At 36.5% G+C, this 18,718-nt stretch overlaps 1 pseudogene across 1 annotated transcript in view; it reads left to right on the top strand.

The window, feature by feature from the left end:
- Positions 1-12,800, top strand: part of LOC144444530 (steroid hormone receptor ERR1 pseudogene) — a 55,084-nt pseudogene extending 42,284 nt beyond the window's left edge. The window contains exons 2-3 of the transcript XR_013481855.1: positions 828-1,018; positions 12,651-12,800. The product of XR_013481855.1 is annotated as a steroid hormone receptor ERR1 pseudogene (transcript). The remainder of the gene's footprint in view (positions 1-827; positions 1,019-12,650) is intronic.
- Positions 12,801-18,718: the final 5,918 nt, after the last annotated feature.

Genomic DNA, 18,718 nt, shown 5'->3' with positions numbered 1-18,718 from the left:
TAGTGCATGTAATTTTCACTGTTTTTTGAAACAGCAGCAAGTTAAGGAGTCCTGGGATTCAGGATACATGTTCACCTCACTGTGTCAATACTTTGGGACACAAGTATGACCTTTGAACTTTCACCGGCTATAACTTTAGTCTATGGAACATTGGACACAACTATTTTCCTTTTTGAGAAGATAGTAGTATGTTGTTACCTGAAGTTCTGAGTTACAACGTTGGTATGTGTACAAGTATTTGGTGTTAATTAACCATGGATGTACTCTGCTAGGGATTATTTTTTATGGTGTGGATCAGGAGTGAGTTGCAGTATTTCAAACTATCAGACTAAGTTATTAGTAAAGCTTTGTTATGTTCATCAACTTGACAGTACCTTAAATTTACCAAGTGACTCACTTCCGGATTTACATTGACTGATATTTTTTGGAGGTCAAATATTTTCATAACACTTCGACAGTCACATTGTGTGTTCATATATGTATCAAACATTTGTTTGCAACTTTTTTCCACCCGGATAAATAAACTCATAAATTTTGTTGCAGAAGTTATTTATTGTACACGGTATAGTGTACAGTGCATTCAGAGATGGTTTTGTAGAGTCCATGCAAAGTTCTGTTGTGTGCGTTTATGTGTGTGTGTGTCAGCTTTCTCTGGTCACCAGTCTGAATATCCTGTTGAGTTTATCTCCCCAATTAATCATGCTATGTTTGTTTATATTTGCAAAGTGACCCATGTTTTCATACATTAACATGTGCATTTGTAAGATGAAGGTCAGTGTACGGTTGTCAACCCTTTTCTTTTATTATATTGTGATTCTTCATTCCAGGAAACGATTCATTGAAAGCGTTGTAGATAATATTCACAACTGTGTCAAAGATGGCAGCTGATCATGAAAGTGTAGCTAGCGGCGCTAGTGTGGGAAGCAAGAAATCGATACGAGACCGAGTACTGTGTGCAGTTTGTAGTGATGCAGCAAGTGGCCGATATTTTGGCGCTATCATCTGTGAGGCCTGTAAGGTAAGTCTGAGAATGTGGAGTTTAAGTGATAGTACGTGCCATGGAGTGACTAGTACCATGCCAATCTTCAGTTCACTCTAATAAGGCTGTCGTGAATGCAAAAACATCTGGCACATATCCACTGCAAGTATTAGTCAATCCATGGCAGTTGATCCAGTAGATAGAGAGTCAGCTGATACCTTTTACTCATGTTACAAATTCCTGAATTGAACATAATGGTACAAATACAGCTAAAGTAGATGAAAGTTTATACTAATTAAGTTGTACTAAGTAGTCATATACAGTAATATTACCCACTATCAAGTTTGTTTTTTTCCGCCATACATACTGCCATAGCATGCACCTATAAAACCATTTCTTTGTCTTACTTGTTGACCCTGGGCTGAAGTTCAAGGTCATAACCTTACTTGTCATAAGTCCATAGGTCTTCATACATACACACACACGTACACCTATTATACTAACTGTGATAGCTTAAATTTGACAAGTTCATGAACACATACTGCTGAGTTTCTGAGTCAGTTCCAATGAAATGAGACTGGTTTCGTTGAGGAGTTGTTGTGTGTTTTTTAAAAATGAAGTATAACTTGGTGTAGGATGTCAGTAACAAACATGTGATTTATACCATTAGTGTCAGTTGGAGAGTTTGTAACCAGACTTCTCACATTCCAAGCAGTTAGCCAAAAGGAAGTACAGTGTGGTACAAGACTCACTTGTTAATTAATTTATGGCATCTTTTGTACTGAAAAGAAAACAATAATTGATTTGTTGCCTACTTTGTGCCAAATCACCACCATCAAATATCTTGTCACAGATGAGGATTGGGTATTTATTTTGGGATTTTTAATTTACAAAACAATTTTATCATGGCTTCATACATGAAAAATCAATCTGAAACAACATTGGCTATTAAAGTCTGTGTCAATACATTGCTAAAAACTAAAAAAAAAAAAAAAAAACATCTGCTAAAAGTTTGTTATTGTTCTACAATATCAACCATTTTACACATTTATTACGTTTTTTGCAATTTTTTGAGTTATAAACACAGACTTTATAGTCACTGTTGTTTCACGTTCATTTCTCAAGTAGGAAGCCATGGTCAATTTTAAAAAAAAAAAAAAAAAATCCAAAATAAATACTAAATCCTCATCTGTATGGACAGTTTAAGGTAATTATTCATTTGTTCCCCTTCCCCTCCCCTCCTCCCCCCCCCCCCCCCCCCGAAAATAATAAAAACCAAAATGTATATTTCATTATTGTCTTGTTTGATATGAGTAATGCTTCATTAATACTTAGCAACTCTCTCACACTATAAATTTCAAATTTATGATTATGAGATGTATTTGTCACTTAGATTTACAATGTACAACGACAGTGTTTGTTTTTTTAACATGTCAATATAATTTAACTATTAAACCTAATCAGGCTGCCCTAATCCCTGGCTGCCCTAATCCCTAGACTCTGACTTTAAACCATAAATATCTTGTCCGGGGACTCTGATGGCCGAGAGATTTGTTATTGGCTTTCAAATCTCGGATTCCTCCATGAAGGCTAGATTTGCAAACCAACTTTGACATGTCTCTCTAAGGCTAAGACAGTCAGGGTGTGTGTGTCTTGTGAAGTATAACACACACAAAAAAACAAGAAATACATATTAAAATGGAGGTGCTATACATCTACCCAGGTACACTAAATCATTTTAATAGCGTACTATGCAATAAAGTTTGCAAACAAACTGTTCTTGTATTGAGCTATTTTTAGGGAGGGCCATAAATTTTATACAGGTAATAATTTGTGGTACTGTCATTCAAGTAAAAGAGTGTCTAGCCCCATAAAAATAACCGCTCCATTTGTATGCCCTGTTGTCTTGTATTTTTCTCTTCTTCAGCAATACACATTCTCATATCATGTGATAACTGTAGTCACGTATTCTCCATTATGACACTCATAGACTTGTAATGTGAGCTCAGTGCACGGATGCATACAACAAAACTTCGGTTTGACTGATTTGACTTGTGTCCTCATACTAATATAGAAAATGTGAAGGCCGTCAAATATATAGAGGGGTTTTTTTTGTACCGTGTTTTACAAGTCAAGGACAGAATTTCAGTTTCATTGTAGCCATCCATCATCCATCAAGTCCTGACCTTGTGAGTCAAGGGTATCGCAGTGACAAGGAGAAAATGGCACGTTCACTGAATACATCATTGTGGTGCAGATCAACGTGCAAACAGGTGTAGAAATTACCATGTGCGTTCGAGTGATGCTTACACTTTCACGTTGACAAATATTTGAAAAAATGCACAAATTGTCAAAGATATGGACTTTGTTGACCGGCAGAACAGTGCACACAAAAAATCTTTATTTTTTTATGTACAAGAATTAATATAATGATGTTAAACTGTAGTTTATACTAAAGAAACATTTTGATACTTTTTTTTAAAGTGCTCCTGTTTGTATCCATTTTAATATCTCTCCTGTGATCCCAATAAATCAATATGTTTCACAAAGAAAAATATGATAAGAAACACTGGGTCAGTTAATCTCATTGTGTTTGTATTGCAACAGTGTCAATTTGAGGACAGTGTCATGAATATTCATATATGCTAATTAGACATGACCTTCACCCTATGAAGCCAGTGCTTTATTTATATCTGTTTCAGACAACATAATCGGTACTCATCTCATTCAATGTAACAACTTTCAGCCATTCATGTATGCTATGGGGGGTGGGGGACAACTGCTGTTAGAGTCTACCGATATGATATATGTATTTGTAGTAGAAAACAAACACTTCAGACTTTGTTTTTGTATCTGGCCCACTATTTGAGTGAAAACCTTTGAGACATAATTGATGAAAGATGTGTGACTGAATTTCAACATTTGGTGACTGGAGCATTTTTATGATTCAGAGAATGTGTAAAGAGACACTTGGGATGAGACCAGCATTATATTTCATATTTTTAACTTTTTAAATGACTTACATATGTTGAACTGGTTGCCGAGACAACATAATTCACCAACTGACAAGACTCAATCACCTCATATGATGCAATATTGATTACGGTATTTTATGATATGAATTTCCAATGCTCATACAAAGGGAGTCTTTATGTTAGCAAAGAAGATTTATGCAAACTTGTAACTTTTATTGGATCATCACCCCTTCCCTTCCACCTCCCCCATAAATTCTATGAATGAAGGAGCTGCTTTTGTATTGACACCTGGTTCACCTGTGTGTCCTCCATTTGATCTCCCCATCCCCAAGTTTAGTACAAAAATTCAATTGATCTAAATGGAAAAAATGGAGAAAAAAAATACTCAATGTAAACAAGAAACTTTAATACCTATATACCGTAGATATACAATTTTTGACACAACTACATCTCCCAAATGTAGCCTTTAGGTATGTTTTCTCACATTGTATAGCCTTTCAACAGCAGTTATTACTGTACTACCATCTGTATTTTTATTGTAGCCTGGAACAAAAACAACCCTGTGTCCTTAATTTCAAACTAGTTTTACAAGTTTTGAATTTAACCTGCAACTTGTATTGTATCATTTCTTAAAACACGTCAAACTAAAACACAACATAGTATTGATAATATAATGACTTTTATGAGAAAAATCTGTGATTAGTCTAGAAATCTTCTACTTAACCCATCTAAAAATCAGATGTTGCAATGCACTTGAGAGCACAAGTCAGAAGTTATGAAAATTAATACATTATTTGGAAAAAAAACCCTCAAAAGATGTTGTGTAAAAGAATTTCACCAAATAAAGAAGATTATTTTAAACATCTTAACCTACATGGAGTGAACATTTGAGATTGATGTTTGAAGCACTGGTTAGGATCTTTTGATATTTAAACTATAACTCTCTTGTTTCTGTTAACTCTTTCATGACTAGAGATGGGTTTTAAATAATATGGGGACCCAATTTATATGAATATTTTCATAATTACAATAATATTACTTTATTAGGAAGTAACATGTCTTTAATTCCAGTCTAAAATGAAGTTAATATATGCCAAAAACTTACATAAAACAAGAATTTTGTCCAAACAATTTTGGCGGGAATGTTTTCAGTATTGAAGGGGTTAAAAAGTGGCCATTTGAATGAGAAATGGGGTTTTTATTGTGGATTTTTAATAACAAAACAACTTCACGATGTTTTTCAAATTGAAAAAATGATATGAAACAACGTAAACCAAATCTGTATTTAGGATTCATCAATTGCTAAAAAACATTATTTTTTGAAAAATTTTCAAGTTATTAAACATATAGCAAGCAATTTTCTAAGCACACTTTTTGGACATTTCTTAGGGCAATTATTGAGTTACAAAGACAGACTTGATCTTTGTGCTTTCACATTGCTTTCAAAAAAAAGTAGAAAATCATCATAAAAAATTGCTTTATTGATTTAAATCGAAAATAAATACCCATTGCTCATCAACATGGCTATTTTAAAGCATCATTGTCCAGTATCAGGTCTTTCACATAGCACTGAAGTCGTTTACCATGTAGTGTTACTGATCAAGGATAAAGTTACTACTATAATTAAGTGATACATTGATTGAAGCTGTAATGTCTGTTTACACATGAAAACACTCACTGACTAATAACTCCCGACCTTCACCTTACATTACCTTTAAAGGTCATTGATCTGGATGTGTTATGGATATCTAACAAACAATAGTTCAATTGTTTTGGGGAGGGGGGGTTTGACTACTTCTTGCAGAGGAGGGGGGGGGGGGGGGGGGGGAGTAACCACACATGTAATCCCTTCTGATATAGTGGCACACTTATCATTCCAGTGTTTACTTGGATGTTACCATGACAATGCTTGTTTTACATAACTTACTTTGCAGATCATCTCTGATCCTAATCTTCATCATGTGCTTTGTTTGAATGTATTTATTTCATTATGATGATTCTGACCTTGACCTTTGGCCTTTTGTTTTATGTGTCACAGACATATCCATGAGATCAGGGTATGGTTCAAAGGTTAAGTACTGTGGTTTGATAATGAGGACACATACTTTGACTTGATCATATGGATAATGCCACAGTCTCAGCTCTTGCATTCCACATCATATGATTTACAATGTAATGTTTACTGTGTAGGTTACCATCGATGGCTTTGTCCTTCCCCATGGCTTAAATACCATTACCAAAAGATCTTTTTGTATGTCCATGGCAGTATTTGATATGGTTAAAACCTAATTGTACCATAGTACAAGGTGGCATAGTTCCTGGTATGTACCAGGTGACATGTAGTGGTACAGTACTAGGTCACATGTAGTGGTACAGTACTAGGTCACATGTAGTGGTACAGTACTAGGTCACATGTAGTGGTACAGTACCAGGTCACATGTAGTGGTACAGTACATTCCAGGTCACATGTAGTGGTACAGTACTAGGTCACATGTATTGGTACAGTACCAGGTCACATGTAGTGGTACAGTACATACCAGGTCACATGTAGTGGTACAGTACTAGGTCACATGTAATGGTACAGTACCAGGTCACATGTAGTGGTACAGTACTAGGTCACATGTAATGGTACAGTACCAGGTCACATGTAGTGGTACAGTACATACCAGGTCACATGTAGTGGTACAGTACTAGGTCACATGTAGTGCTACAGTACTAGGTCACATGTAGTGGTACAGTACTAGGTCACATGTAGTGGTACAGTACTAGGTCACATGTAGTGGTACAGTACTAGGTCACATGTAGTGGTACAGTACATACCAGGTCGCATGTAGTGGTACAGTACTAGGTCACATGTAGTGGTACAGTACTAGGTCACATGTAGTGGTACAGTACTAGGTCACATGTAGTGGTACAGTACTAGGTCACATGTAGTGGTACAGTACTAGGTCACATGTAGTGGTACAGTACATACCAGGTCACATGTAGTGGTACAGTACTAGGTCACATGTAGTGGTACAGTACTAGGTCACATGTAGTGGTACAGTACTAGGTCACATGTAGTGGTACAGTACTAGGTCACATGTAGTGGTACAGTACATACCAGGTCACATGTAGTGGTACAGTACTAGGTCACATGTAGTGGTACAGTACTAGGTCACATGTAGTGGTACAGTACTAGGTCACATGTAGTGGTACAGTGCTAGGTCACATGTAGCGGTACAGTGCTAGGTCACATGTAGTGGTACAGTACCAGGTCACATGTAGTGGTACAGTACCAGGTCACATGTAGTGGTACAGTACTAGGTCACATAGTGGTACAATACTAGGTCACATGTAGTGGTACAGTACTAGGTCACATGTAGTGGTAAAGTACTAGGTCACATGTAGTGGTACAGTACCAGGTCACATGTAGTGGTACAGTACTAGGTCACATGTAGTGGTACAGTACTAGGTCACATGTAGTGGTACAGTACTAGGTCACGTGTAGTGGTACAGTACTAGGTGAAAGGGTGGTGCTACAGTACCATGTGACATCTGGTGCTACAGTAGCAGATGACATCTGGTGGTACAGTACTAAGTGAAAGGGTGGTGCTACAGTACCGGGTGACATGTACGAAGTGGTAAAGTGCCAGGTGACATGTAGTGGTACAGTACCTGGTGACATCTGGTTGTACAGTGCCAGGTGGCATCTGGTTGTACAGTGCCAGGTGACATCTGGTTGTACAGTGCCAGGTGACATCTGGTGGTACAGTACCAGGTGGGTTCTTGTGATACAGTACCAGGTGAGATCTGGTGGTACAGTACAGATGAGATCTGGTTGTACAGTACCAGGCAGCATCCTGGTTGTACAGTACCAGGTGACATCTGGTGGTGCAATGCCAGGTAATGTGGTGGTGCAATACCAGGTGATATCTGGTGGTACAGTACCAGGTGACATCTGGTGGTACAGTACCAGGTGACATCTGGTGGTACAGTACCAGGTGACATCTGGTGGTACAGTACCAGGTGACATCTGGTGGTACAGTACCAGGTGACATCTCAGTGGTGCTACAGTACCAGGTGACAGCTGGTTCTACAGTACCAGGTGACATCTGGTGATACATGTCAGGTGACATATGGTGGTACAGTACTGGGGATATCCAGTGGTGCAGTACCTGGTAACATCTGGTTGTACCATCATCAGTACCAGGTGAGATATGGTGGTACAGTACAGGTGAGATCTGGTTGTACATTACCAGACGACATCCTGGTTGTACAGTACCAGGTGACGTTGTGGTGCAATACCAGATGATATCTGGTGGTATACCGACATTACCAGGTGACATCTGGTGGTTCAGTACTGGGGATATCCAGTGGTGCAGTACAGGGTTATACCATTATCAGCTGAGATCTGGCGATACAGGACCAGGTGACATCTGTTGGTATAGCACAGGGTGACATCTAGTGGTACAGTACCAGATGACACCAGGTTGTACAATACCTGGTGAGATCTGGTGGTACTGTACCAGGGGAAAGCTGGTGCTGCAATACCAGGTGAAATCTGGTGACACAGTACCAGGCGACATCCAGGTTGTACAGTACCACATGACATCTGTGGTACATTGTCAGTTGACATCTCAAAAATGAAACACTGTATTGAAAGAATGAAGAACGATTTGTAAAGTTGCTTTTCAATGTGTTTTTGTCATACCATATGATTGACATGTTGTTGCACAGTACCTGGTGATGCATGATGAGATGCCACAAGGACAGATAGGATCATGTATTGGTTTGTCTATTTGTTTGTTTAAGTCATTCTCTAGAAAAAAGCTAGCCTTACAATTCATTCTCTGTTCTCTCTTTTAATAGTGTCATTATCTCTTTGTTTCCAAACAAGACAAGGATAGAAAAGAAAAATATAGTGTTTCATTGTATCGCCTTGTGTGAAAGTTGGTACAACTGGTCTATAGGGGTAGGTTGTTAATGACTACCTTTCTATCAAGTCATGTGTGAATGATGTAGCTGTTTTGGTGGCCAAGAAATCAGCAGTTTGGCAGACATGATGGTGATGGAGTGATGTCAGTCGTTTCAGGTCATGCCAGTACAGACCTTTCTGGCAGACATCGCATTTATTGGTGAGGTTGGTGAAAAGGCAACAAGAGACATAGCTTGGGGGTACTGAGGTGTAATTTGGGAAGTGTTCAGTTACTTGTCATCTAGCATAAAGTGCCTCAAATCACTGCTTTAAATGTAAGAATTCAAAGTATCTTGTGAAGTGACACGGCAATTAGTACGCAGTTGGTTGGGTGCACTACATATGTCAGTCATCCAGTCATTGACGTAAACTTGGTTGCATCTGTTACAAGCGAAATGACAGACAGAAGATCGATGAGTCTAGTTTACATTTTTTGCAATTTTATGACGTCAAACTAAATCGTAGTTTGCATATCTCCAAAAAAAAAAATGACTGCTTGTGTCAAAACCTTTTCAGATATTACAAATGTATTGACAGATAAAGAAAGTTAATTTGTATGGGAGTCCTTTATTTGTGCCAGCCAGTCTGTCTACATTGCTTATCTGTGTTTTCAGTAGTGTTTGCCTATATTCAATGTATATGTGGCAAGAACTATCATAGACACAGATCAGTGACGTAGTAGTAGCGAGGCTAATGATTTGTGATATTGCATGTATCATGAGATGTAAATAAGATCGCATGATTTTGTAATTGGTTGATACCCGTGATTGTTTGTCCAGTAACTGTATTTCAACGCCTGATAAATCATGAAAATGGGTTTTATGTTTACAATACTTTAAGTGACAGATTGTACAGCCTATACATTACATACTTCACAACGTATCACTTCCAGCTATGGTATATATATTATTAAAAAGTTCACTTGTATGATCAGATTCAATTACGTTCCATCAAAGTTACAGGAATAGGCTACAAATGGAAGAGTGTGCACCACAATATAACACATTTACTGTACGGTTTGTAGAGATATAAACAAATTGCAATCAATGATTAACTTACCTTTGTGTAATGTAAACAAAATCAGGCAAAGTCACATGAATGATGAGTATTAGCGTGTGGTGTAAAGGTATGCAGCACTCATAATGAGAATGGGAAGATATAATACCAGTCGAATTTTAACCACATTATTTAGAAAACCATAATCAGTACACATTGTCATGGAAACCATATGTATATATCAACAAAAGTGGTTTTTAAGTTGTTTTCAGAACAGATAAGATATTGAAATGATGATCAATGGTCAAAAGTACAACATTTAAAAAAATGATTTTTCCAACAAATAATAGTTATAGTAATGTTGTTTTTATGTAGCTCTTTCCCACTCTGTGCACAAAGCAGTTACAATTATTACCCCTAGCATGGATCTATAGTGGCACAACCACCCTTTATACTTCCTCAACTCCCTGGGGAGCATACAATCCATCCGTACAAGCACATAGGATTAAAGCATTCACATTGCAACCTCTCTCCTACCAGGTCCCCAATTATACAGCTGGGTTGACTTGGACCCAAGCATGGTTCAGATCTTACCCAAGGACTTTAGCTATTCAGAAGCAAACAGCAGCGGTGAGGCGCGAACCTGCAACCCTACAGATTCCAAGTTGACCACTGTAACCATTGATCATCATAACTCCACAGATTACCGTGTTATTCAAATTCAAGTATAGAGAACCGAAATATTGTTTATTGATATGCACACTAAAATTCATGGTGGGGAAAATTTTTTTGTCAGATATGTGGTATTTTAATAATTAATGCTATTACGGCTTCTCAAAATTGATCTGCTGACACATGACACATTACACTAAAAAATTCAAAAGTTTGTCTCAAGTTTTCAACAAAACTGGTTTTTACAGTTTTCTTTTCCACAAAACACTGATAAATTGAATTCAATTTTCAAAAAGTTCCATATTTTTTACACACTTCAAATCTTCTGTTTTCTTCCATTTTTGTGCAATTGATTTTTAGTTTGAATTATAAAATAATAATGGAAAAAGTCCATTGAAAATGATTAATGTAATTTTAGCAAACACTGGAACACTTCTTTTTTTTTTGTTATATTTTTTCATACAAGTATCACCAGTTTCATGTGGCCTTTCACTGGCTCTGTTTGATACAAGCACACAGACACCAGTAAGAAATTGCACATGCTACACGAAGATTGAATGAATACAGTTTCTTGCTACGTTTTGTCTAAAAAGGAAATGAACTATAAAGTTCACCATGGAGACATCAAAACTATGATACCCATGTTTCTGCATCTCATTGCAGTATGTTTTGTTTACTTTATCTAGACAAACTTGAAGCAAGAAATTGCAATCTTCTTCTTAAAATGTAGCATGTACAGCTTCTTAGAGATTTCTGTGCAGTTGTATCAAACAAAATCAATTGATTATAAAAGTTTTTATTTTTTTAATTTAGCTTTATAGTAGTTTTGTCTAAAACATGATTCAAAAACGAAAAGAGAAAGTTTACCGTGATCCTGTTTGAAATGCAAGTTTTATGGCATGTGGCATTTTAATGGACCTAATCCAGACTAAGTTTAAACCCATAATATATAAGACAGAGGTTATCACATGTATTTATGAAATAACTGTAATTTTTCTGTCAAAACAGTGTGAAAGTGTATTAAGAAGTATGTTGGATAAGAACATCTATCTTAAGGATGGCTTATTGTTAAAAAAACAAAAACAAAAAAAAACATCATCGTGTGAATTTGTATCTCATACTTCGTATGTTGTTTTGTTAGAAAAATGTAGCCAATATAAGGGCCCACCTGTTGTTATATAAGCACATTAGTGTCTAAATAAAAGATGATGTATATGGTACTATGGTAGATGGTTTGAAATGTGAAGGCCACAAGATAGTTTAGACTGGTATGGGATTCTAGACGGCTGACAGTTTGATGGATACACATCTGACCTGGGACAGATTCAACAATTTATCACATATTGTGTTTCAACAATGGAGTATAGGAATAGTGAGAGTCTGCACGTAGTTGGTTTACTTGTTTTGTTGTGTAATGATGCAGATCTTGATGAACGATGTTCCAGCCGCACATATATCTTCTTTATGTCTAGTGTCACTATAATTGAGTAGCACTGGGCAAGACTAACATAGCCAGCTGTCTTAATGACCAATAAGCTAGACGACTGCTTATGATTTGCCACAGAAAAGGCAACAATAGCAGCCAGCTAAGATTGGTCAAACACTGTTCTCATTCTCCCAGCTAATGTCAGGAACCATTGAATTGCAAACAGTATCGCGGACAGTGGCGATAAACTAAAGAGCAATTTGTTTTGTGTGGTACATACAAGAACTCTATAAATGTCAGTGTAGACCTTGAATGACACAGTGACAGCTTTTCTTTGCTATCTGAACATCGCCTGTCTGTCTTCTCTCCCACAAATTTGCATACAATTTTGTCTTCCAAAGAACCAATAAATCCCAATTAAAGTGACTATTACTGCTGACCTTGATTACTTCTGTTTGAATTTAAAAAAAAAAAAAAAAAAAAAAACTTTTATGTTTTCCTTCTCATTATTGATGACCAGTTTGATATGGATTCTGAAATGATAACAATATTTTGATTCACGTGACGAGCATTGAATACCCATTTCTGCAAATATTCAACAAGAATTTTTAGAATTTATAATAAAATATACCGTTTTCTTTACAGATTTTCTTCATTCGCAGTACTAGGAAGGGAGAGCCTGAGTTTGTTTGTGCAAATGGTCAGAGATGTGAAATCACACCCACTACCCGGTTGTTGTGTCAAGCCTGTAGATTCCGAAAATGCATCGCTGTAGGCATGTGTAGAAAAGGTTAGCTTTTTTAGAATATGGCCTACTTTCATTCAGTCTTTGGTATTTATCTGACACAGATTTGCCAAGTAGGCCAGTACGTACACGTATTGCTTCATAAATTAGAAATCTCTGTACTTAGTATAATTCTAGATCTTGTCAATAATTCAGCCAGGACAAAAACTAATAGTGATTTAAATGATAATGAATCATTTGTAGGATTAAAAATTACAATCTGGTTTCTGAGGTACTTGAAATGTTCATCGCAATAATTTGTCAATGTATATAACTCTCCAACATCAATTCGGGTTTTTTTTGTATCATTTTCAAAGCTTTGTGATACGCCGGGTACGTTGCATAGAGTTTGATAGCAGAACTAACTTAACCAATTATGAGGAATGAAAGTTTGTAGACAGCCATTCACACATGAAGAGTAAAATCTTTAGTTTAGAACTGAAACCATTGACTTCTTTACCAGTGAGTGCGAGATGCCATATATAGGACAGTGACAAGAGAAATAAACAAACAGCAATTCATATATGTTGAAGTGCATCAAATCATTTTTAACTGTGTTAGGAATTGGTCAAACTACATTTCATATTGCATGATTCACACTGTTAAGTAGATTTTACATCATATTTTTTGAGTTGAAGTGAATCAAATAACTTTTTTGGGTTGAACCACATCAAACTGCATAATTCACTTTTCTGAGCAGCTGAATTTATTTCCGAGCTGGGGTGCATCAGATCACTCACATTATTCACAAGTTGAACCATGGCAGAGTATTTGAACTGCATCAGTCACTCGCTAAACAGCTGCCTCATAATTCTTAGCCGGTGTCTCAATTTAATAGTTCACTTAAAACCACATCCTGAGATGAACTACATTATAATTGTATGAACTACACATAGCTGCTACAACATATTGTTATATTTTATGCAAGCACTTTCCTACACTGTGCTCAAAAGCAATCTCCGATCATCACCATCCTGGCACAGACCTATAGTGGCACAATCACCTTTTTATACACTTCAACAACTCCCTTGGGACTACAGAGTCCACCACCTATGCATCAGATGTGGTAATCTTTAACCAACCATTCACACAGTCTAAGCTACCATGTCAGTTGAATTGCATCATTCAAAACATGTGTACATATCTGCATCACAGTTCTTGTGTTGCAGTACTTGATATCACTTGTAACTGCATCACATCACAGAGCAGCATCGCACTCTACTACTGCTAATCTGAACCAGGAAAAGACTTTTTTGATTTATTTGTCATACTTGTCCTAAAGTCATGTTCTCTTTTACATTCTGATCACCATACCTTCTCTCTTTCATAAAAATCAGATTGCACCAACTGCACAATGCAATTTTAGGGGCATCCTAAAGATGTATTATAAATTATATTATGTCATTTCTATATGATTATTACTATCTCAAACTACTTTTCATCTCAAATCTTAACATATTGTTATGAATATATAATAATTGATGATATTTGCATGATATTTAAATGAGTGTGATCACTCCGTGTACATGAAATTACAAGATCGCAGTGTGATTCTTATGGAATTTCACCATTTCAGCGTAATAATAACAGAACCTCCAGAGGTGTGAGTGTGGGTACTCGGGGGGTATTTGCAGACATGATTGCAGTGTTCTCTGCTGCACTTTTACTCACTTCACTCATGAAAGTACAGCTGCAGAAAATAACGCAAGCACTCATGCAAATACCCCAAGTAACGACGCCACACTTACATTTATGCTTTGTTTGTTTTTTCATATAACTATTTCGGTATAATTACTCATAATTACTTGTGTGAATTAGATCATTATACTGGCATATTTGATAGATTAAGAAATATGTACAATCACAGTTTTATTTGCTTTTACAACCATTTATATCCAATATGATATTACACATTTTTTGGGATTGTCCCAATAATAAAATATGTTGGTTATCAAATCAAATCAAGAGTAAAGTAAATTACACTGTGCAAAAAAAAAATGATGCAATCATGCTTATTTAAGAATATAACTTTTTGAAAATCTACATAATAAGTGCATCTTTTGTGACACCCAATACTCCTTTTTATTTTACAGCAAAAACACCCAAAAGACCAACACCAGATCAGATTTTATGTCGTGTATGTGGTGATGTGTCTTCAGGAATTCATTTTGGGGTTTACACATGTGAAGGATGCAAGGTAAGGTATATAGTAGTCAAATTAGATGGCATCCTGTCCACATGGCGGAGTCTTTATTTATTCATTCTGAAAGGTTACATGTAATGCAATAGGATAATTTTTAAATAAACAACTATCACGTTGAGCAATATTTCTTCTCGGTAATAGGTATTAAGTTACCAATGAAAGTATAAATAAGGCTGATAAGTATATGTGTCACACAGCAAAATTGGTTTGAATTATATTGCAATTAATAACAAATGTGTCAGGATGCAGTAACCTGTGTGCCCTATACGCAAATATGACACGCCATTGACGTACACTAATTTCTCTGTGACGCACCAACATTTGATGTTCCCCTATATCTCTTACCATATGTGTCACTGGCCTGAAAACGCACTTTTGATTGTTTGACCGATGAAAAAATTGTCTTTAATTTGAGTATCTAAACTATATAGCACTGATAAAGGATGGCACAATTTGGCCCAATACAAGATCAATTTTGCACAATGTGGCCATTTTTAGCAGGGTAAATGTCACATACTTCCCAATCAACATACCCACACACACGCACACACGCACGCACACACACACACACACACACACACACACATACACACACACATGCAAACACACACACACACACACACACACACACACATACACACACACACCAATATCAAAGTAGTGCTTTCAAAAACTCATCCCTAAAACTCTATTGTTTATTGATGTCATTTCAAGAGTAAACAGACGTTGATCTGCAGGCTATAGCCTCATTCATTAGACAAAAACTACACAGCTTAAGAATGTAACCTAAGTATCTCAGACATTAGAATATATATGAATCTAATACAGTATCATTATTGCAAATCAATATTGTTTTTAGATGTAGTGACCAGATGACTATTTAAACTAATTAAAGTGGTCTTGATAATAGATAGATTTGTTAATCTATGTCGTACGACGTGGATGAATGTGAAGCTGTCTCATCAATATCTTACAAACTTATCATTGCTATTCAACTTTCACTGAAATAATTGCTTTCAAAGAATACATTTAGTCTTTGCTGTAAGCCATCTTAAATTATACAAAGGTTTCTCGTTCATCTTCCTTCCTTCCTTCCCATTAGTTTTGTTTGTTTGCCTTCAAATTACTGTTAAGTTGACTTCATTTCTTCTCATCTCATGTCTTGTGTACGAGGAGAATCCCAGTATAGAACAGATTATTTGTTGTCTTTCATCTTAAGACATAAATGTCTCTGAGATAGCTTACTTGGTTAATCCTTTCATAGAAATGATTATTGACTTAAAAGTGCAGAGTAATGGAATTGACCAGTTTTTGAGATACCGAGTCTGTTCAAGAATAACATGTAATCTGAAAATGAGTCATAAAAATGTAAACTTTGAGTATTTACATAAATTTGAATGATTACCTCCTCTCATTTGACAATTGCATGTAGCTCCTAATCCAAAGCAAGCAATCTACTCAAATTTTATTACCTATTTACTGGTTAAACAGAAATTAGTTTCTTTCCATTAATGCATCGTGATGATTATATGGAGTTCGTTTATGTATAAATATGGCTAAGAATTTGTGTTATCACTTTTTATCTATCAACAGGGCTTCTTTCGACGAAGCTCTAATTCCGGTGATCATGTGAACTACAAATGTCAAGGAAGCAAAGATTGCGATATAACGCCAACAACTCGTAATCTGTGTCGATTCTGTCGCTATCAGAAATGCTTGACTGAGGGAATGTCCCGTGATAGTAAGACATCTAACTATATGAGTAATTATTAATTTATTAGTTTCTTCTTATTTTATTAACTAATTTCTGTTTGCACTGTTGTGTCTTTTTGTTCTGTCATGTCTGCCATAACACAGCATGATACTAACGGTTTTATTTTTGCTTTTACAGTTATGTTCATCCCGAATTTTAGTGTTTCTTTTACTTCTGTATCGTTTTCTTGCGTTGAAAACTAGGGGAGAGGAAAAAAAGCATTCTCCATAGCATATATCATACAGTACAGACGGTGAATTAAATGGACAGTGTATCTTGTAAGATAACGATGAACTGGGAGTTGATAATTGGTACAGTAACTCTGTATTGTTATTGAACTTGGAAGTGATAATTGGTACTGTCAATGACTTTGAACTCGGAAACTGATTGGGATTCATGGAAAGCTATCCAGAATTGTTTTCTTCCTACTACCTCTTGTAGCATGCCTCAAATGCCTGCACTTATTTATTTATTTATTTATATATTACCACTACTAAAATCCACTAATTCCATAGTATCTTTGACTCACAAGTCTAACATGTTCAGTTTATTGTTTTTCTCCTCAAGAAATTCAACTTGGACGTCACCACAAGGATGGCAAGGATGAAAAAAGTGAGTGATCGCTAACATTATATTGTCCATTTAAACATATATGTAGTGTTAACATGTGTGTCAAAATTTACAGCACCCTGCCCATCAATATCACCATTTACAGCATCCTGCCTATCAGTCTTTACATTTACAGTAGCCTACCCATCAGTGTCAACATTTACAGCATCCTGTCCATCAGTGTCAACATTTACAATACCCTGTCCATCAGTGTCAACATTTACACTGTGAACATTTATAGCAGCCTGCCTATCAGTCCTTACATTTACAGTACCCTGCCTATCAGTCCTTACATTTACAGTACCCTGACCATCAGTGTCAACATTTACACTGTGAACATTTATAGCAGCCTGCCTATCAGTCCTTACATTTACAGCACCCTGCCTATCAGTCCTTACATTTACAGCACCCTGCCCATCAGTGTCAACATTTACAGCATCCTGCCCACCAGTGTCAACATTTACAGTCCTGAAATGTACAGCACCCTGACAGTCAGTTACAGCACTTTGCTAACATGGTCAATCAAAACAGTGACATTCATCGTAACTTTTATATGATTTCCATTGAAATACTGAAGTTACTATTTTGTAAATAGAAGCATGTATTGGTATAATTTATTCTTCTTTTCCATCTAAAACCAGAAGTCCCACCAATCACTTATGACAGGGAGAAGAATGAGACTGCCAGTAGTTTAGGAACACCATCACCTAAAGGAGACTCAGAAAACAGGTTCCCAACTCCATCATCTCAGCATTCACCACCTTCAAGATTTGTGTATCATACCGCCCAGTATCTACCACAGTGGGAAAATCCAAAAGAACAGATAGCAGATGTCACAGAAGTGTCACAGGACTTTGAAGAACTTGAGATAAATTCTCAAGAAAGTAGTAATCTTTCATCACCAAATATGATTAACGGCTATCAAAATCAAAATCAAAATCATGACAGTCAAGGTTATGAGAGTAAGTATTACAATTCTCCGCCATCAAGTGAGCACCTGGTATCACCACAAACTCAAGACAATGTCAGTCCATTCTATGACCCCATCCAAACTGTTCCAGGGCCATCCGACTTCAGTGGACTGACTGGAGAATGTAACTTGGTAGCTATTCAGAAGATCATTGATGCTGAAGATTACACTGGCATTCCTGTCATGAATACACCAACATCATCACCATCATTAAACACAAGTGGCAGTGCACCAACCAAACAAACATATACAATGGAGATGACCAGTTGCCCTTCAACGGTCAGTCAGGACAGTTGTATGCCCCCATCCAGTAATATAAAAATGACTTGCCAAAATGAACCAAAATATAGCAGCTCAGTACCTATGCACCATCCAGCATCGTCCCAACATTCTA

The sequence above is a fragment of the Glandiceps talaboti genome, chromosome 2 (assembly GCF_964340395.1).
Source record: "Glandiceps talaboti chromosome 2, keGlaTala1.1, whole genome shotgun sequence".
NCBI classification, from domain to species: domain Eukaryota; kingdom Metazoa; phylum Hemichordata; class Enteropneusta; family Spengelidae; genus Glandiceps; species Glandiceps talaboti.
This window is presented reverse-complemented; position numbering and strand designations above follow the sequence as displayed.